Source organism: Sus scrofa, chromosome 2 (assembly GCF_054392235.1).
Source record: "Sus scrofa isolate SSC_HxYL_T2T_F1_AM1 chromosome 2, Sscrofa_HxYL_maternal_Yorkshire_Landrace_v2.0, whole genome shotgun sequence".
NCBI lineage: Eukaryota > Metazoa > Chordata > Mammalia > Artiodactyla > Suidae > Sus > Sus scrofa.
In genome coordinates this window covers 46,841,042-46,862,967 of record NC_139384.1, presented here as the reverse complement: position 1 = coordinate 46,862,967, position 21,926 = coordinate 46,841,042, and the positions used below count along the sequence as shown (strand labels likewise).

Here is a 21,926-nt window from a genome sequence, read left to right as displayed (position 1 = left end):
TATTCTACAATACTGGCTGGCTTTATTGCTTCATTTTATTTGACCTGGCTATTGACTACAGATAATTCAATTCTCAGTCTCTCTGCCCTCAACTCCTCAATTTATGTCCAACTTAAACTTTCCAGGTATAGCTATGGCCATCCACATTCTGGATTTTTCATCTGCACAGATCCATGTGATGTTAGAATTAGTGTATTTGTTCTCCATAAGTGATTGCCTCCTGAAAAATATCTGCTTATCGTTACTGTGGGAACATTCCTTCCTTTCACTCTTATCTCCTGCGCCCCCTTTTTGATGCTCTGCACTATGCTAGTGGAGCTTTTATAAGTTTTCCTGCATGGTTAGGTGGAAGAAGACAATCTCTAGGTTTTGTGATATCTGAAACATTCTCCCCAATTGTGTAGATGCCATGGGCTCCAAGTGTGGTACTATTAAATATGGTCGTAAAACTGGAGCCTGGGTTTTTTGTTTTTCCTTTGTTCAATTCACTGAGGGCAGTCTCTGCTTAGGCTGGTGAGATATCAGGTAATAAGCAAGAAGGAAGGTGAAGGGGATGACTGCTGACTTGGGCTCAGACAAATCTGACTTTTTTTTTTTTTGCTTTTTAGGGCTGCACCCTCAGCATATGGAAGTTCCCAGGCTTGGGGTTGAATCAGAGCTACAGCTGGCCTACACCACAGTCACAACAATGCAGGATCAGAGCCACGTATGCTACCTACACCACAGCTCATGGCAACACTGGATCCCCGACCCACTGAGAGAAGCCAGGGATTGAACCCGCATCCTCATAAATACTAGTTGGATTTGCATCCACTGCACCATGACGGGAACTCCAAATCTGACTTTTATATACAAACTATCAACATAAAGGGGAACATATCCTAACAAGGGAGCATTGTCCACCACCAGGATATACATGACCAAAGAATGCTTTCTCCAAGATTTTGAGTGGAGGGATGACATAGATGACATATTCAAAAGGACCGCTCTGTCAAGAATCAACTGTATGAAGGCCAGGGTGGAAGCAGAGGACTAGCTGGGTAGTATGGGTAGTATCACAGTAAGACATGGAGGCTAGAGAGGATGGTGGCACCACGGTATTGAGAAAAAGCTAGAGGGATGCTAGAAACTGCGTTACTCCTGAGGTACGCAGGTGCCTGAAATTCACAGACCATCTAATTCACCCAATTCCCACTTCAGTCTCACATCAGATGTGTTACCGATTCTCCTGAGTTGGTCCCATTCGAAGCACTCCTGCCTGGGGTCATTTGCGCCAACAAAAACTAAGTTCAGTTTAAAGGCTCAGGAAAGCTTTGTTCGTTGTTGAAAGCCAGGGGAGGAGTTTCCAGAGCAGCCACTCTTTCCGGCAGGCCACGGGTGGGGCAGGCGGGCCGTGGGTGGGGCTGCTTTATAGGCTTCAAGTCCTGCGGCGGAGAGGGAGGCACTCTCAGGACGCCGGTGCAGACGTGCTGCTCGGGCTGCGGATGGAAGGACGTGGCACCGCCTCTCTGCACACGGCCCGACCTGCGGCTGCCGCCGCCATCTTGAATTCCAGTGTTGTGCGCAGAGCGTCTGAAAGAGGTCATAGCGGAGGTGTGGCCACAGTCGTTTTGGGCGGGGGGAACCTACTCTGGTCTGAAGTACCCTGGGCGAGGTTCCTGCATGCAATATTCTGTGAGCAAATGACGCTAGACGAAGCACAGAAGAAGAAAAGGTTAGACTTTATTTTATTACTCAGATTCTATTTTTCTTTTTTGAGGAATTATTAATGGCCTTTGCTATGACACATCCTTCTCTGCCTTTGGTCCTTCTTGAGGGCTGCCGAGGGACGCAGGGCCAGCTTCTGTAACTGCTCCCTATTTGCTGCGTGGTCATAACCGAAGGTGAAGGAGCAGAGCTTTTCCTATCTGCCTTTAGATGATGTGCTTGATTTTCCCCAGACCTCTTCTGCCCTGTTAGCATCCCTGAGCCACCACCATTTGGAATTTTATAAACTCTAACCTTTTGGAGACAAAGCACAACAGACATTCAGGTTGCACCGCCCAAATCTTAGCAGGAGAATCATGGTCACGTGTTAAATTTTTCCTACAAATGCAGGCATCGAGGTGTTTTGCCTGTGGGCACAAGTGTGCCCTGATGTGAGGCTCACTTCCTGCTGAATCTCCCTGGTCACACTTTTGTGGTTTTTCGGAAGAGAAGCCTCAGGTTCACAGCTGTAGTCCGGGGGCCTGTTGTCCCAACCTCACTGGAGTGTGATGTTGCCCACAGAGTGACCCCCACTGTTTCAGGGCAGGATGGGTGCTTAGGATCACCGAGTGGGGTCCGGGCCTCTTAGGAGGGAGCTGACTTTGCGGCGTGGGGTTTCCCAGGTGTTTAGGTTCACCTGGTCCCCTGGGTGGAAGGCGTGGAGAGCCAGATGAGTGTGTGCGGGCTTGGTGGATGGGTCTGCCATGCACTTTAACTTATCTCTTGGAGCTAACTGTATGTGGAGCAGGGCAATTGGGAGTACCTTAATCCAGTTTTCTTGAGGTTCTTTTTTTTTTTTTTTTTTTTTTTTTTTGTCTTTTATCTTTTTAGGGCTGCACCCGCAGCATCTGGAGGTTCCCAGGCTAGGGGGCTCAAATCAGAGCTGTAGCTGCTAGCCTACGCCACAGCCACAGCAACGGAGGATCCCAGCTGCGTCTGAGACCTTATGCCACAGGTCACAGCAACGTCAGAGGTTTAACCCACTGAGCAAGGTCGGGGATTGAACCTCTGTCCTCATGGACACTAGTCGGGTGAGTTAACCACTGAGCCATGATGGGAACTCCCGGCTCAGTTCATTTTAAAGTCTGATTGTATCTCTCTATTTTCCTCAACATTTGAGGGCTCCAGGCTGAGTGCAAGGTCCATTTTATGTCCGGGGCACTTGTTATTCCTTTTGTCGCTTGAGGCACAAATGCTGAGTCATGATCATTTTGTAGGGCTCTCTCTTTCAGTAATTGTTTAGTCACTGTGGCTGCTGTTTAAACTTTAGTGGGAAATGCTTCCATCCACCCTGAAAGTAGGTCCTCTAGCACCAAGAGATACCTGAAAGTGCCCAGTGCTCTTGGCATGACAGTAATGTCTGTCTGCCAGTTTTCCCCAGGATGTGTTGTCCCTCTGGTCTGAATGGGCCTTCTCCGGGGGCATCTGGGGTCTGAGGTTGGGGTTGTTCATTGTGCAGCTGGGACATGTTTCAACTATCCGACTGATTATACTTTTTTTTTTTTTTTTTGTCTTTTTATGGTCCGCACCCACGGCATTATGGAAGTTCCCAGGCTAGGGGTTGAATGAGAGCTGCAGCTGCCATCCTATGGCACAGGCACAGCAATGCCAGATGTGAGCTGTGTCTGCGACCTACACCACAGCTCATGGCAACACCAGGTCCTTAAACCATGAAGCAAGGCCAGGGATCGAACCTCGTCCTCTTGGACACTAGTGGATTCGTTAACTGCTGATCCATGACAGGAATTCCTGATTATGCTTCTCATGCCAGGAGCTACAGGACCTCAACTAACCAATTACCCAGGGCTTCCCTCCTGTAGCGAGTTCCTTGATGAGCCTCCCTGATGCCTTGACAAGCTGCAGCTTGGAGAAAGAAGTTCATCAACTAGCTACATATGGCCTCCTAGCTCTCTATTGAAGTCCTGTTTTCAGGCTTTGTCTAAAGAAGAATTTGCGTAGACTGGGGAGTAATTGAATGGATCTGTCCTCTTAGGTATGAGCAGCAGTTGCCAAGTTACTGGTTCTAGGCCTGCCCTTTTGGCAGTTGTGTCCATCTTGTTTCCCTTTATTATCTCTGTGTTCCCCATTTTGGCCACCACTGCCACTTTTTTGGAAGCTGTATTTCTTCTAAGAGTGTCAGTATGCTTAAGCCATGTTTCACTTGTTTATTCTTCACTGTAAGCATACCTCTTTCCTTCCAAATAATCCCAGGAGTGTGTGGGGGGGACGGGATATGCATACTGGAGATCTGTGTAAATATTTAAGGTCTTCCCTGTCCAGCACTCAAAAACTTAGGGGTAAGGGCTGTCAGCTTGGTCTTCTGGGAAGAAGTCCCTGGGGCTAGGCTTCTTCCTTTTATGACTTGGGTCTGGAAGGTTATTGAATATCTCGTGGACTTTTTTTCTCTCTCACAAAACATCTCCCACCTGTGAACCATTCCTTTTTGGCGTTTGGGAGGGGCTCACTTCCTAGGTCAGAACAGAGAGGAGCAGAACTGTAGTAGAACTTGTCCATAGTTCCTATAGAGTCAGGCCCCAGGGGCCTATTTCTGGGGTTAACAAGGGCAGGATTCAGCATGTAACAGGTTTTTGTGGACCGTACAGGCTTATCTAAAAGCAGAGCCTGAAATGGAATTCACCTTCCAGGAATGGCAGTTCTGTTCCCCTAGAACTGGTAAGCTTGAATGGACTGAGGGTTCTATTTGGTAATGGACTGACAAAATGTTAACTTTTCAGCATCCTTTAGCAGGGCTGTAGTAGAACCCTGCTGCTGCCTGTAGAAGTTTGATCCACCCCTGAGCAGTTTGATCAGCTGTTTAGAGAAATGAGGAACCACTGGAGAAGGGGTCCTAGTTTTTGAGATAATACCCCAAGGGTGATTTCCCCTCTCTCAAGAATGTAAGTATCAGAGAGTCTAGCTAAATCTGAGAGGGTCAGGGCAGGGGCCTGAAATAATTGCTTTTTCAATTCTTGAAAGGCTCCTTTACATGCTGAATTCCATTCAAAAGGATCATCATCCTTTCCTTTCAACTTTTCACATAGTGGCCTAGCTATTTGTCCATAGTTATGAATCCAGATGTGGCAAAACCTGGCCATTCCCAGGAAACCCCTGATCTGTCTTCTAGTTTTAGGAGGGGTGAGACTAAAAATTACTTCTTTCCTTTCTTGGGGTATGTTTCTCTGACCTTCTGTGAGAATAACCCCTAGGTGGTTCATCCTACTTTGTGATATTTGAGCCTTTTTTCTTGGACATTTTATATCCTTTATCAACTGTAGTTCAGGGAGGTTACAGGGTTTTTTTGTTGGTTTTTTGGTTTGTTTGTTTGTTTTTTTGTCAGTGTCCTCCAGAGTAGAACTGGTGATCAGAGCATCTGGTTCCTTCCTCCAGATATAAATCTCGTAGGTCTTTAGTTAAAATTTTGCCAAAGATTTTGGGGAATTTTTTTAAACTTTGGGGCAGGACTGTCTAGCAGTATTGTTATTTTTGTTGCATTTTTGGGTTCTGCCACTCAAGCGAAAATGTCTTGTGACTCTAGGCTAATGGAATACAGAAGAAGATATCTTTTGTTTTATTATATATTTTTTTTGTCTTTTTTTTTTTTTTTTTTTTTGCCATTTCTTGGGCCGCTCATGGAGGTTCCCAGACTAGGGGTCGAATTGGAGCTATAGCCGCTGGCCTACGCCAGAGCCACAGCAACGCAGGATCCGAGCTGTGTCTGTGACCTACACCCCAGCTCATGGCAACGCCAGATCCTTAACCCACTGAGCAAGGCTGGGGATCGAACCCTCAACCTCATGGTTCCTAGTTGGATTCGTTAACCACTGAGCCACGAGAGGAATTCCCTGTTTTATTATATTTTTAAATTAAAGTATAGTTGATTTAAAAATGCCAATTTCTGCTGTATAGAAAATTGATTCAGTTTTTTATATATATGTATATATAATACACACACATATATATACATATGCATACACATCCAGAAGAGGGCATCTTTTAAATCTAATACAGAATACCAGGTCCTAGTGAATGGGAAAGTGGCCAGCAGAGTGTAGGGACTAGGTACTACTGGGTGTATATCCTTGGTGGCTTCATTGACTGTTCTGAGGTCCTTTACCACCTGGAATTCCCCATTGGGTTTCTTTACTGTGGTAATGGGGATATTACAGGCTAATTGGCATAGTCTAATAAGGCCCTGAACAATCAGGCAACAGGGGCAGTGCCCAACAAGGCCTCCTGACAGAGCATGTATTATTTTCTTTCCTTTTTTTTTTAGCTTTTTAGAGCTGTACTCGTGGCATATGGAAGTTCCCAGGCTAGGGGTTGAATTGGAGCTACAGCCGCCAGCCTAGGCCACAGCCACAGCAATTCTGGATCTGAGCCGCATCTGCACCCTACACCACAGCTCAAGCAATGCTGGATCCTCAACCCACTGAGTGAAGCCAGGGATTAAAACCACATCCTCATGGATACTAGTCGGATTCATTTCCTCTGTGCCACAGTAAGAAATCCCGAGAGTACTATTTTCTATTGGGCCATATATGTTTGGGGTTTAGATGGACTAGGAGGGAACTGGCTCCTACAGTAGCTTGTTCCACCCTATCCTGAACCTATACCTCAGGATTTACTCTGGTGAGGTTGGCTTGCTCTGTCCAGGGAGGTTTGTCCTCAGCCATTAACACTATCATCTTGTGCCCCTTGTCTAGGGATGACAATCTCATTTGTCTCTCATTAGGTGGATAGTAGCCCCCAATTAATGTAAGATATCTCTTCCCAGTAGGGGTGTAGCACCTTTGGGAATGTATAGGAAAGAACAAGTGAGCATGTGTTCATCTAGTTTATGTTCTAATGACTCTATGAGAGCTCATTCTTGGACCTTCCCTGATACCTCCCTAAGTTTACAAGTGTGCCTGATCTCCTGTTCAGAACTGAGCAAGTGGCAGCGTTGTTAATTAAGAATTCAGTAGGCTTTTCCGCTATGTACAGTGTCAGCTGGGGCTCCTTGAGGGTCAATTGGAGTGTCAGCATAGGAGCCCCCAGGCCCCATCATTCTTCATCTATTTGGGCTATATGCCTTTGAGAGTATGGGCTGGGACTTGCCATTTCTGTCCACCTTTGGGGGCAGTGAGGGCATTCTCCCATTCTGTGTCTCTCTTGTTTATGTATGGTATACTGGTTAGGTTCTAGTTTCCTTGGCTTGATATCCCTTGGTGAGGGCTCGGGGTCACTCACTGGAGTTGAAAATCCTCATGGGTGGTTAGTTCAGATTCCACTGCTGACCAATTAACATTGGTAACCTTGCCTCTGGGCCTTTTTAGCCTCTGAGTTTTACTCCTCTATATCTCATTTATTAAAAACTCAGTAGGCAGCCCCAGTCAGGTGAGAGGTAGGGTTACCTGGTTATTTCCAGTGTCTGAAGCTTATGCCTAATGTCAGGAACACTTTGAGAAATGAAATATGACCTCAAGATTGTGTTCACTTCCAATCACTCAGGGTCAGGGATGGTATGGATTCAGAGGCATTCACTATAGGAAGGCCAAAGGGATTTCTATTGGCTCCTGATTGATTTCTTTTACCTTATTCCAGTTGACAGGTTTCCTTCCTGTTGCCTGTCACAGGATTCCCTTCAGGATCACATTTTTAAAATTGGTCAGCTTATGTCTTCCACTTCATTTTCTGTTGTCTTGGTGGTCCCAGTTGGGTTCGTTATCTGGGACTGCTTTATTTCTCTGTCTGAAAATATCATGGCTTGCATTGTTTCTATTCTCTTCTAGTCTACTTCTTCAGCATTTTGGAAAGACCATGGCCTTCTCTTCCTCGGTTAGGAGTACCTTGAGGAAGCTCTGGATGTCAGTCCAGATGGGGTCATGGGTCTGAGAGAATCCCTTAAGCAGGTTCAGGAGCTCCCCCTGGATCTTCTCTCACTATGACTTTCCCAGTTAGATCAGAAGTGGTAAATGGGATGTGTATCTGGGTGAGCCCTCTTTCTCCAGCAGGAACCTGCCTCAAAGGGAGTGCATTTCCTGGTGGGTTGTTGGACCCTAGCTGGTAACTAGTCTTGCTTTTTTTAGTTGCTGGTCTAGATTCTGGGGGAGGGAGCTGATATGGAGGGGACCCCTTGAGTCTGTGACTCAAATCACAGACTCAGTATATGAAGGAAGGGAGCAGGAGGAGGAGGTTTAGGGAGGCAGTTAAGAAAGTCCCCATGCAGAGAGTCAAGGACTGGTATTACTTTAGTGGAGGAGAGATCACATCCCTTAAAGGCCCCCCCTTTTTTTTCTTTGTCTTTGCCTTTTCTAGGGCCACTCCCTCAGCACATGGAGGTTCCCAGGCTAGCGGTCGAATCGGAGCTGTGACCACCGGCCTACACCAGAGCCATAGCAATGCGGGATCTGAGCCACATCTGCAACCTACACCACAGCTCACGGCAATGCTGGATCCTTAACCCACTGAGCAAGGCCAGGGATCGAACCTGCAACCTCATGGTTCCTAGTCGGATTCGTTAACCACTGCACCACAATGGGAACTCCTTTTTTTTTTTTTCCTCTCTCTCTTGGTATAAGGCCATAAAAAACTTGCATAGGGAATTTCATCCCATTTCTTTTGTGTGTGGCATGGTAGGTCCAGCTGTAACATAGTGTTGTGATATAGAGATTCATTGATGAGCTAACTTTCCTCATGTCTCAGCTGGTATTGGGGCCAGGCTGTGTTACATGGGAAGATGAAATGTTTTGGGGTCAGGAAGTGATACCTTAAAAATTTCCAGTTCTGCAGGATACACCCTAACAGACTGTCATTCGGTAGGGTGGCCATTGTTTCCCCATACCTTAGTGTTCTGTTTTAGATTTATTTCCAACTACAGAGAATGAGAAGGGCTGTTGGAGTGGATCTGTCAGCACATAAATTCCACAAGATTTGACTCCAAATAGGATTTCTCATTCAGGAAATTTGGAACCAGAACCAAACTGTTAATGGATCCTCAAAAGACTAAAATAGGCATTGAAATGACAGAGACTCTGATACAACTGCGGGTCCCCCTTGAATTTGTAATGACTTGTGCTTGAGACTTGTAGCCTCTCCTCAGTCAGAATATCCCACAGAAGTTTAGACAAGACTGTCTCTGGGCCAGAGTTGCTTAGCTACATTAAGTCGTGATTAACTTGGTCTGTTAGGGGGTAGCATAGCTGTCTGAGGCGAGGGTCTTCTCTTTCCTCCATTCAGCTGAAGAGGGGAGTTTTTGGACTTCCTGTTGAGTGACAGGTAAAAACCCAAGTGATTCCCCTGGGGGAACTCACCATCTGGAATACTGTGCTAATACCTAGAAGAGACCCTGTGGAACCTCAGCTGATAAAGAATCACCCAAGATTGACCTCACAAGCAGGGGAGGAGAAAAGGCTGGGAGGTGGGTGTTTCTTGTTCTTGCCCCAAGCTCAGAGGGCTTCCTGATAATGGGGTTCCTTGTCTTAGGAGTGGCTCATGGGACTCCTCAGCCCACTTCAGACAAAGTAGCCCTGACTGGAGAGGTCACGTCACAAGTCCTGTATCTACTTTGGGACACTTCAACTCCAGCATCCCTGGTGCTTCTTCCTGAACTAGAATTGAGCATCCATCCTTATTCCATTTAGTTCGTTGGTCCTTATTACCTGCACCTTTTCCTGGTCTTGACTCTTGGCTCATGGAGCTGGCTACTTCCTTTTTCTAAACCTAAAGTGATCATGGAGAATGTTACTTTTAACCCCTGGAGGTCAGTGAGGAGGGCAGTAAGATCTGGTGTGGCCACTACTGCCTTGTACAGGGGTCATGAGGACAGCACTGCTGGTGAGACAGTGGGCAAGACTGATGGGACTCCCTCTTGTTCACTGGTCTGCACTGTCCCCAGGAATCTGGTCCTGGGGGAAGGCCAGCCAAAGTCAGCAGGCAGACATGCATGAGTTTCAGTCTCCAACCCTCAATGATGCCACAGTGTGATCTCAAGGAATTGCAGTCCAGATGACTCTGGGAGCTACACTGTGCATGCACCACTCCCTGGGTATCAGGTTGCTGGGAAGAGTTGCTCTGAATTTGTCCAAAAGATTCTGCTGTCCTACCCCATCGGAGTGTACTTAAAGATTAGAGACAGTTATCCTCATGCAAACCTCCCAAAGCCTCCCCCATCCTTCTGCTGGAGCTGGGGCAAGCCTGGAGCCTAATGGATACATGTAGGCAAAAAGGCCAGAGTCTGCCGGAGGCCAGCTCCAGCGGCCAGGGAGTGTACATTTTTTCCCTATAGGAGAGGGACACGGCATTGGCAAATGTACAATACGGAGACAGCCTCTTTGTCCTTTCTTTCAGGGAGCTGGACTGCTCAAATTTTATTGGCGACAGTGGTTGATTATATAGACAGTTTTTCACTACACATTACATCAGTGTTAAAAGTACATTGGTTAACTATTACATGGTATAGCAGCTATACATCATGTTTTAAGACCTTTGTTTTAACTAAACTTGGTACAATTTAAGGGCAGTTAGGTACAGTACATCATGTGGAAAGGAGGAGACTCAGTACAAGTCATCCCATGGCCAGCCAGTCTTTACAATTTGAAGAGGTCACAGACACAAGAATTTGGCATTCACAAATCTTGTTTTTAGACTGGTGCTTATCTTTAAAGCGTTATGGCAGGGAGACAGTGTAAGTAAATATAACTAGGTATCACTTAAAAGCTTTTAAAATCAAGGACAAAACTCACAGCTAGGTTTCTTGGATAATATATGTCTAACTTTTATGAATCTCATTAAAATCCTAACTCTAAAGTTTACTATATAACTAGTTAGTAGATAAACACTATATACTAATTAAGTTGGATATGAATAGGTAAAAGTCCTTCAGGATGAAATTTTTATTATATTATTGTTGTAACTTTGTTAAATCACAAATCACCACAGGAAAATAAGAATGGAAAATAAGAATAGTAAGTAAATAATCAGGAAAGACTGAGGAAAACTGAATAACAAATAAAACAGCAGGAAAGACTAGGTCACCGGAGAAACAATCCATGTTCTCCGGCGCAAACATGGAAATTGTTTTCCCAGGAAAGCCCCAATTCTTCCCCATCAACTTCAAAATGGGAGCTGTGTAACCTGAGGCCTGCCCTCGTCCTGTACCATGCAGGTAGGCTTTTATCCTGTCCAGAGGCCCACCTTTGGCTTGTACCGTTCAGGTGAGCTCCCTTTCTTGGTTAGGAACCTGCCTTCAGGTTTTTTTGCCATCAGGCAAGGTCCTTTTTTTGAGTCCCTGCATCTTCTAGGCTCCCCGCACAGTCTGTCCCTTCATGGCCACCAAAATTTTGTTACCGATCCCCCTGAGTCTGTCCCCAACAAAAGTCTTTCTTCCAGTGTCATTCAAGCCAATAGAATGACACCAAGTTTGGTTCAGAAGCAAAGCAAAATTTTACTCTTTGATCAAAGAATAGTGAGGGGTGATCTTACACTCTAGAGTATATGTTCTCTCTGAAAAGCTATTGGCAGAGATGCTTTATGGGGCTCTGGTCAGTGGAGTTCTCCCTGGGCCTGCCCAGTTATGCTGCTCACAGCTCCAGATCACAGTACTGGGTGTAGCAATCTGCCCACAGTTGCACACGATCTACCCAGCTGAGGTGTTGGGTGCAGCCCTTTCACACTTGGAGCTCTGGTGTGAAGTGCTGGGTGCAAAGCCTCTGGATGTGGCACCCTGTGAACAAGTGAAACTGGAAGAAGCACAAAGGAAAAAAGTTAGACTTTATTACCAGATTCTATTTTTATTTCCTGAGAATTGCTAATGGGCTTTGCCAGTGACAAAGGCACTGTATCACAAAATTTCCTGACACCTTCCTCTGACAAGTTGAACAACATCTGGACAAGAGTAAAACATCTGGTACCCACAGTTCCCAAGTGGTTTGGGTAATCTGGATTTACAGTTTGCAGTTGCTATGTCAGTACAGGCCTGTGGCATGATGCAGTTGAAAAGCATCATAGTAGGTCTTGGAGACCTGGCTCCTTGCTGTCATACCATCCTTGACCTGCCATATACCCTGCATTGACAGGCCCCTTATCTGGCCCTAGCATCTCTGCTATACAATGAGGGGCATGGAAGAGGTGCTCTTTGAGGATCTTTCCACCTCTGACAGGCTACAGTTCCTAATTTGCTGAGGCACAGGTCCTTTGGTAAGGATTCCAGGAAGGATTTGGACTGAGGCAACTTTTTTCTCTTTTCTCATGCATTTAAGTTTCTATTTTTAAATGAGAACAATGTTCTGAGAGATGGCATCTCAAGTTCAAGAGTGAGTAACTGCACTTAAACTGGTATCACTTTGGAAGCTTTTACTCTGCATTCTTTGTAAGAGAACAGTCAACCCAATTCTACTTAGAACCTCATGGCTGCAAATTCCTCGGGATGGAAAAAACGTTTTCCTTGCCTGTTTCTAGTTCAGGCCCTGGAGGACTCAGCGGCGTCTGTGAGCCTGCCTTAGGATATGCCTGTTTACACTGCAGGCTTCTCCTTGGAAGTGACTGAAAATAATCTCTACATGCTCTAGCTTACATCTAGTTTCTGCACAGAATGAGTGAATGTTGTACAGCTCTGAGGGATGCTAACTACCACCTCCATGTTTGCATGTGCCCACGTCTGCCCAGAATAGATGCATGTGGACTGACGAGCTGAGGTAGCCAGAGGTAAACATTAAGGGAGCTTTCCTTCTAGACATTTCTCACGAGGGTTTCCTCCTGTCCATTCAAGAAAGGTAGCGGGTGGTGTGGCTTGTACCAGAAAATATCTTTGTAAATGTATTCTGCAAATTGTGGAGGCCAAGTTCCCCATGGTTAATGAGGCCTTTTTTAGTTTGGACCAAGTTCCTTGCATCTTTTTTTTTTTTTTTGAATTTAATTACATTTATAGTTGTACAATTCCTTGTATCTTAAACACACCCAGGATAAGTTTGCACTAGCAATCTAGCCAAAGCTAACTGAATAGTTAGAGGAACAGGCAAGCATGGTGATTCAGACTTCTCAGCACTTCTAAATTGTTCAGTGATCAGACCTCCCCAGAGTTCATAGGCAACAGTTGCCATGCAGACTCAATCAGCTTGTAACTGAATACCAACTAAAATTTAGGCTTAAATTTAATTTTTATTTTAATTTTTTTTTTTTGTCTTTTTGCCATTTCTTGGGCCGCTCCTGCGGCATATGGAGGTTCCCAGGCTAGGGGTCGAATCGGAGCTGTAGCTGCCAGCCTACACCAGAGCCACAGCAACGCGGGATCCGAGCCGCATCTGCGACCTATTTTAATTTTTTAATTAAGAAATGTATGGAAAAACTTTCACATGTAACATTATGTAAGTTTCAAGTGTACAGTGTGTCAGAGTTCCCATCGTGGCTCAGCAGTAACAAACCTGACTAGGATCCATGAGGATCTGGGTTCGATCCCTGGCCTCATTCAGCGGGTTAAGGATCTGGTGTTGCTGTGAGCTGTGGTGTAGATTGCAGGCACGGCTCGAATCTGGCATTACTGTGGTTTGGTGTAGGCCTGCAGCTCTGATTTGATTCCTAGCCTGGGAACTTCCATATGCCATGGATACAACCCTAAAAAGACAAAAAAAAAAAAAAAAAGTATACAATGTGTTACTTTGATACATTTATATATTATAATAGGGTGCTATTGTAGCAACATTATATATATATAATCATAATACAGTATTATTGTCTGTTCTGTATTCGTTATACTGTGCATTAGCTCTCAGTGGCTTATTTATTATTGATTACAAGTGTGTACCCTTAACCGTCATTACTTTTACCTACTTCTCTCCACTCCTCATCCCCTAGCAACCACTGTTTTACTGTTTTTTATAGATTTAACTTTTTTGGATTCCACATGTGGTATCAAACAGTACTTGTCTTCCAACTAACACTTAATGAGCACTTCTGTGCACAACACTTCACCTGATCACTTCACTTATTCACACATGTGAGGCAGGTATTATTCCATTTACAGATGAGGACACTAGGATTTGGAGATACAACAAAAGTCACCCAGCTAATGGCAGAGCATGTATGGTCTGACTCAAAAGCCTGATTGAGATGCTTGGAATGTGCATCACCTGACCAAAGGCAGCTGCCTCACTGAGCTTCCTCATGAGTCCACATAGCAGAGGAGTGCCCATGGACCACAGAACAGAATGAAGCCATGTGAGAGCCAGTGAAGAGGTCCAAAGAATGTCAAACCAAGTGAGGAGTTTGGGGATCAAAGCATTTTTGTTTTCAAATATGTGTGCCTCATGGAGAGCAAATTTTTTTCTTATAATTAAAAAAATTCTTCTCTATTCTAATTTCCCTGATTTTCATTTCTAATTTTATTCCTTTTATTTGGGAGTAAATAACCTGGTAATTTACCTATTTCATTATTATTTTTCCCTAAAGAAATATCTCTTGGATTTATTTTTTATATCAATTACTAGACCCTTTTTCTAATATATTGCTTTGTGCTTTTATTTTTATTAGTTTCTTCTTTCTGTTTTCCTTAGAATTATTTCATTTTATTTCTAATTTCTTTAATTCAGTATTTAATTAACTCAATTTCATTCTTGTTTAATAGTATAAGTTTTTATGACTGTGTCTTTCTGTGTGCACTGTTTTGGCTTTGTTACATAGGTTCCAGTATATAGAGATTTCACAATTCTTTATTCATTGAATAGCCTGAATTTATTGAGAGCCTACTTTTGCCATGTATTGGGCTAGTGGCTGGAGTTAGAACCTTAGAAGTCCCTACTCTCAAGGAGTTAAATTGGGGAAAATAAAGTGAATAGGTACATAAAATAATGTCAGACAATGATAGATGCTATGAATGAATAAAGCAGAAGGAGAGTCATGAAGTGGTATAGAAAAATATTGAGGAAAGCACTCTTTGATAAGCTAATAGTTGAATTGAGACCTGGAAATGTTGAGGGTAGGGCTCTTGGATAAGTTGATGGTTAAAAAGAGACCTGGAAAAAGTGAGGAATCAGTGTTGGGGGAGGAATATTCCCAGTAGAGAGAAGGACATGTGCAAATGCTCTGATGCAGGAACATGTTTGGTGTGTTCTTGGATCCCCAAGGAGGACAGTATGACAGAACATGCTTAGGGGAAAGTTAATGGAGGAGCCTGGAAAGATATGTAGCAGCCAGATCATGTGTATCAGTATAAGCTGTGGCAGGGATTTTGAATATCATTATAAGTGTGATAGGAAGCTATTAGAGGATTTCGAGCATGGGAATGATGTGATCTAACTTACAGTGATTGATTGGTGACAGCTTTATTGACTCACCAATCTTATTATTTATTTACTGGCCATGCTCATGGCATGTATATTTTTCCAGGGATTGAACCTGAGCCAGAGCATTGTCAATGACAAATCCTTCACCACTAGGCCACCAGGGAACTCCAAAACTCACCAAGTTTAAATGAACAGTGTTCTGAATTTTGATACATATATACAGTGGTATAAACATAATCAATACAGAGAACATTTTCCATCCCTTAGAAAGTTTCCTTGTGCCCTTTGAAGTCAATTCCTGTTCTCACCCCCAGGCTCAGACAATCAGTGATTTGCTTTCAGTGACTATACTTTTATTAGAGTTCCCTGGTGGCCCAGACATTAAGTGTTTGACATTGTCCCTGCTCTGGCTTGGGTTTGATCCCTGGCCCAGGAACTTCCACATGCCTTAGGCACAGCCCCCAAAACCCAATAACTGTAGTTCTGCATTTTCTAAAATTTTATGAAAGTTGAGCATTTAAACAATCTTTTGTGTCTGACTTTTCACTTGGCATAATACTTTTGCGGCTCATCTGTGTTATGTTACGTAATGTTATGATATACTTCATATGTTAGTTTGCTCTTTTTTATTGCTGAGAAAAATTTTGTATGGATATACCACAATGTTCATCCACTTAGCAGTTGATGGTGATTTCAGTTTTGGCTATTATGAGTAAAGCTTCTATGAACATTAATGTGGAAGTCTTTGTGTGGACATACCTTTTCACTTCTAGTAAGGAAATACAAGGAAGAGTATTGCTAGTAGTAAGCGTATTCTTAAACTGCTGAACTGTTCTCCAAGGTGACTGCATCTTTTTGCATTCCCACCAGCTGTATGAGAGAGCTGTAGTTTTTCTACATCCTAATACTTTGTATGGTTAATTTTAGTCATACTAGTGGGTGTTGGTATTTCATGATTTTACTTTGCATTTCCCTAATGACCAATTATGTTGAGCATCTTTTCATGTGCTTATTTGCCATTCATATATCTCTCTGGTAAAGAGTCTGTTCAAATATTTTGTCCATTATTTTACTGGTTGTTTCATTCTTAATAAAAGTTCTGAGGATTCTTTGTATATCCTGATATAAGTGCTTTATCAGTCATGTAATTTGCAAATGTTTTCTCATAGTCTGAACTGCCTTTTCATTTTCTTTACAAGGCCTCTCAAAAAGCAAAATTTTTAAGTTTTAAATGTAGAGAAGGTGCAATTTATTGTTTTCTGCCTTTTATGTTTTATGCTTTTTATGTTCCAAGAAATATTTGCCTATCCCAAGGTCACAGAGATTTTCTCCTATGTTTTCTTTTAGAAGTTTTATAGTTTTAGCTTTGACATTTAATGCTCTGATCCAGTTCATGTCAATTTTTTGTGTGTCTGACATGAGGTAAGGGTTGAGATAATTTTCTTCTTCCCTATCTCTCTCTCACCTTCTTCACATGGGAAAATCCAGTTGTCCCACCAGTGACAAAGACCATTTTTCTCCATTGAAATACTTTCATGTCTTTGTCAGAAATGAGTAGAGAATATATATTTTGGACTCTCTATTCCACAGATTTAAATTTTTATTCTTATGCCATTGTAATAATGTCTCAATGTAAGTTTATAAGTTTTGAAATCAGGGAGTGTAAGTACTACAGTTTTGTTTTTTTCAAAATTGTTTTGGCTAATTTGGGACCTTTGCATTTTCATATGCACTTTAGAATCAGCTTGTCTAGATTTGTATAAAAAACTTCAGATTTTATTGGGACTGCTTTGAGTGTATAGACAAGGGAGAATTTATATTTTAACACTATTGGTTCTTCCAGTCAATGGATATGATATAATTCGTTATCTAGTTTTGCTTTTCTTACTTTAAGTAATGTTTTATAGTTTTCTCTACACAGATACAGTAAACATATTTTGTTAAATTTATCTTTAAGTTTTCATGTTTTTGTTGTTATTGTATTATATTGCTTTTCATTTCAATTGGCAGTTATTCATTTCTGGTGTATAGAAATAAAATTGATTTTTGTATATTGATCTTGTATCCTGCAACTTTGATAAACTCATTTATTATTTTCAGAGGCCTGTCTTGGGCAGATTCCTTGGGCTTATCTACATAGGTAATCATGTCATCTTCTTACAAAGAGAGTTCCACTTCTTTCTTTTCAATCTGTATGAGTTTTGTTTTACTTTGCCTACCGGCTAGGAATTCCAGAAAAATTTAGAACAGAAGCAGTACAAACAGATGTCATTGCCCTTATTCCTGATCTTAGGGAGAATGTGTTTAGTTTTTGCATTGAATCCTATGGAAGCTCTGGGTACTTCCACCGAGCCCCCTTTTTGTCTAATTTGCTAAGTATAATGGTCTGAACGTTCATGTCTTTCCCCCTCGTCCACCCTTAAATTTATTTATTTATTTTTCACCCCCCAAATTTATATGTTGAAATCCTAACCTTCAATACAATGGTGTTAGGAGGTGGTGCCTTTGGGAAGTGATTAGTCAGGAGGGCAGATCCTTCCTGACTAATAAGGGATTAGTGCCCTTATAAATGAGATCAGAGGAGTTCTTGCTATGGTGCAGTGGGTTAAGAATCCAGAGTTGCATGTTCAGTCCCCAGCCTGGCACAGTGGGTTAAAAGGTCTGGTATTGCCAGAGCTGCAGCTTGGGTCATAGCTTGGATTCAATCCCTGGCCTGGGAACTTATATATGCCTTGGGCTCAGACATAAAAAAATAAATAAATGAGATCCCAGAGAGCTCCCTTTCCCCTTCCACCATAATAGTACGATATTAGGGAGAAGGTAGTTACTTATTTGAACCAAGAAGCACATCCTTGACAGATATCAAGGCTACTGCTATCTTGATCTTGGATTCCCCACCTCCTGGAACTATGAGAAATAAATATTAGTTGTTTAAGCCACCTGCTATTTTGTTACAGCAGTTTAAATAGTTTAAGACATTAAGGGTATTTAAAAAAATCATGAGTGGGTATTGAATTTGGTCAGATCTTTCTCTGCATCTGTTGAAGTTATGGTGTTCTGTTTTTGCATGTTAATATGATGAATTATATCGATTAATTTTCAAATGTTAAACCACTCAACATTTTTGGAGATATCCCACTTGAACATATATCTTTTTATATATTGCTGAATTTGATTTGTGAACTTTTTAAAATTAAGATTTTTTTTAAAGCAATGTAAGGTTCATACCAAAATTGAGGGGGAAATACAGAGATTTCTTGTATACTCCCTACCCCAAACATGCAAGCCTTCCCATTATCAAACACTCTTCACCAGAGTGGTACATTTGTCACAGTTGATGAATCCTGATTGACATATGGTAATCATACTATAATTTACCTTAGGGTTCATTCTTGATATTTACACTTTATGGGTTCAGATAAATGTATACTGATATATATCCATCACTATGTGGCCATGGAAAGTATTTTCAATGCCCTAGAGATCCTCTGTTCTTAGTGTATAGCCTTTTCAGTTTGGGTTCTTTCAGTTAGTAATATGCATTTAAGGTTTCTCCATGTATTTTTATGGCCATGGGTGTGGCATATGGAAGTTCCTAGGTTAGTGGTCAAATCAGAGCTATAGCCGCTGGCCTGTGCCACAGCAATGCCAGATCTGAGCCACATCTGTGACCTGCACTACAGCTCACAGCAACACTGGATCCTTAACCCACTGAGCAAGGCCAGGGATCAAACCTGCATCTTCATGGATCCTGGTGGGGTTTGTTACTGCTGAGCCACAGTGGGAACTCCCTCCCCATAGAAACTTTAGAATCATTTTATGTCCATAAAATGACTCTGTGGGCCTTGGCTGGTATTGCCTTGAATCTGTAGTTTGGAAAAACTGACATCTTGACATTAGGGAGTCTTCCTGTCCATAAGCATGAAACAACAATTTATTTAGTTCTTCTTTGGGTTGTTAAAGTAAGTGTTTTTTAAAATTTCAAATTCTACTTGCTTATTGCTGGCATATAAGGAAATGACTTTTGTATATGACTTTTGTATATTAACTTTGTATCCTGTAACCTTGGTTTAGTCACTTATTAGCTCCTGGAATTTTTGGGTTTTGGTGTGTGTTTGTTTTTTATTTTTCTCAGTTCTTTCAGGGTTTCTTCATAGATGATCATGTCACCTGTGAACAAACAGAATTTTCTGTTTTCATTCCCAATTTGTATACCTGTTCTTTTCTTTTCTTGTCTTAATTTATTTGTTTGAACTTGCAGTATAATGTCGATATGAATGATTGGTAACATTTTTAAAAGGACTTTTGTGTCTATGTTTATGAAGAATATGGATCTATGGGTTTTTTAAAAATATATTTTTTTTAAATTTACTATTGGCCTCCTAAAATAAGCTGGGAAAGAAGGTCCCTCTTCTATTTTCTGAAAGAGTATGTATAAACCTGGTATTATTTCTTCTTTAAATATTTGATAGAACCATCAGTAAATTTAATGGGTACAGAGGTTTTCATATTAGCTATTTATTCTTGAATGAGCTTTTGCTTTTTTATATCTTTCAAGGAGTTTTTCCCTTCATCTAAGATATAAAATTTATTAGCATAAATAATAATACTTTCTTATACTCATTATGTTTGAAGAATATATAGATATATTATGTTTTTTGTTCCTGTTGTAGGTTTATTTGTCTTTATTTCTGGATCATCTGGCTAGAGATTTATCAGCTTAATTGATCTTTTCAGAGAGCCAGCTCTTGATTTTCTCTATTTCCCTCCTTGTTTTAGTTTAAGATTTCTACTGTTACATTTATTGTTTTCTTTCCCTTCTTACTTTGGGGTTGATTTGATCTTCTTTCCCTAGTTTATTAAGGTAGAATCTTAGATTATTGATGTGAGACTAGTTATTTGATTTTCTAATTTGAGACTAATTATTTTCTAATTACTATTTTCGAATTTCAGCATTTAATTGTATACATTTTCCTCCAAGTCTTGCCTTAGCAGTATCTCACAGATTTTTTATATGTTGTTTTAATATTTATTTCAAAATATTCTGTATTGACTCAAAACAGTGATCAATACAAATCAACCATTTCTTTTATAAGCCCCAAACTTAGAGCCAGAATGTTTGATAAATGCTATGCTTTATACTCCATGACTGAAACTGATATCTTGTACTTTCAACTAGAATAATCTTTCAGCTTTTGAGCATAATGACAATAATAAAGAGGAAATTCATGAAATTCTAACCTATGTTCCTCCTGCTGATGGTGAAAGTGACAGTGGTAGAAGGGAGAAAGGCATTAACATTTAGCGAGCATTAGCTATATGCCCAGATCTGGGCCACGAATAGACATTATCTCATTTAGTCATTTCAGTAATTCCATGAGGTACATATTTAGAGATGAGGAAACTTAGGCTCAGAGGGCTGATGTTACTTTCCCAAGATTATATATAATTCTCAGGGTGGTGTGATTTCAGAGACTACGCTCTTAAATACTAAAGTGGAATACAGAAGCAATAGAAGAAAATAGAACAAAATTAAGCAATTTTTTTGAGCAATGCTCTGTTAGTCTCCTGAAGTAGTTCAGAGTATAGCTGTTCACAGATTAGTAAAGAGGGCTTTGCTCAAAGACTTTTGGTCCTAACCACTGCCTTGCTGCTAATGGATTATATTTAGTTTCTAGCACTTGGCTTCTCCCTCCCTTCTTTGCCACATAAATTTTATCTTTCATGCATTTAGAGGAAGCAGAAGAATAGCCTGAACCATCTAACACCTAAAAAATAATGAGGTTTATTCATTGTAGCCACAAAGATATTGATGGGCACAGAAATAATTGTCTTTGCTGGAAGTCAGGTACCAGATTTGCTCAGTAGGCTATTGGAAGTTCCCCAACTCCTTTTTTCTTCTGTCCCAGCTGCATGCTTATCTTAGGGCTAGTAGATAACTTCCAGAGAAAGAAATTACAGGTTGGAACTTTGCGTATTCTGTGACAGGGGATCTGCTTTCTCTGGGTAAAATAACACGAAAGTGAAACCAGCATGAAAATTCAAACTTTTTTTTTTTATCACACGTACCTCTATTTATTCATTTAACCTTTATTAAATAAATATTTATTGAATGCCAACTATGTACTAAGAGCTGTACTAGGTGCTAAGAATCATCAAATGACAAAACAGGAAACACCTGCCTTCCTTAAGCTTATTTCAAATAGGTTTCAATAAATAGAAGATACTATGGACCAAAGTTATGCTAGGAATTATTCCAAGTGCTTTATGTATATTACCTCACTATTGCTATTCCACATTGGAGAAGAAGCTGAGAGTGAGAAGAGTTAAGTAACTTAACCTAAGATCATGTAGCTAGAAAGAAGCAGAGCTGGGGTACTCTCACATCGTACGTACTTAGAGCCATCCTAAACCACTGTAAGGGGAACGATGGTGAGTCAGACATAGATCTTTCAAGATGTGTACTGTCTCAGAGAAGGCATAAGCTAAGTTTACCTTTTTGACACATAAAAATAAGTGTCATTAGAAAACTGCAGAAACAAGTTAAAGTAAGTGTAGAAGAGGAAAGAATCATGTAATTGAAGTTTTCAGGGAGGCTTTCATGGAAGATGTGTTTGATTTAGGCTTGAGCACATGGAAATGAAGAATGAAGTAAATAAAGGAAAGTAAATAAAATCAAGGCACAGAAATTGGAAAGCACATTGAAAGCATACACATCAGTTTGACTAAAGCATAGGATGCATGAACCATTAAGGATATAAAGATGAATAGAGCTGCAAAACTCCCAGACAAAATGTTGGCAAATTGTGAGCAACAGTATAGGGAAGATACTACCACTATCTCACTGTAAGAACCTGTTCTTTAAGCATTTGAAAATGCATTATGTAATCCTATCAGATTTCCAAAACACATTTCATGAAAGTC

General features: G+C 41.5%; 1 long non-coding RNA gene across 1 annotated transcript; it reads left to right on the top strand.

The window, feature by feature from the left end:
- The first annotated feature begins 1,565 nt into the window (after nucleotides 1-1,565).
- LOC146405364 (uncharacterized) lies at nucleotides 1,566-17,059 on the top strand. The gene is made up of 2 exons (XR_014837250.1): nucleotides 1,566-1,714; nucleotides 13,745-17,059. It is a non-coding gene; the product is annotated as an uncharacterized LOC146405364 (long non-coding RNA).
- The last annotated feature ends 4,867 nt before the right edge of the window (nucleotides 17,060-21,926 follow it).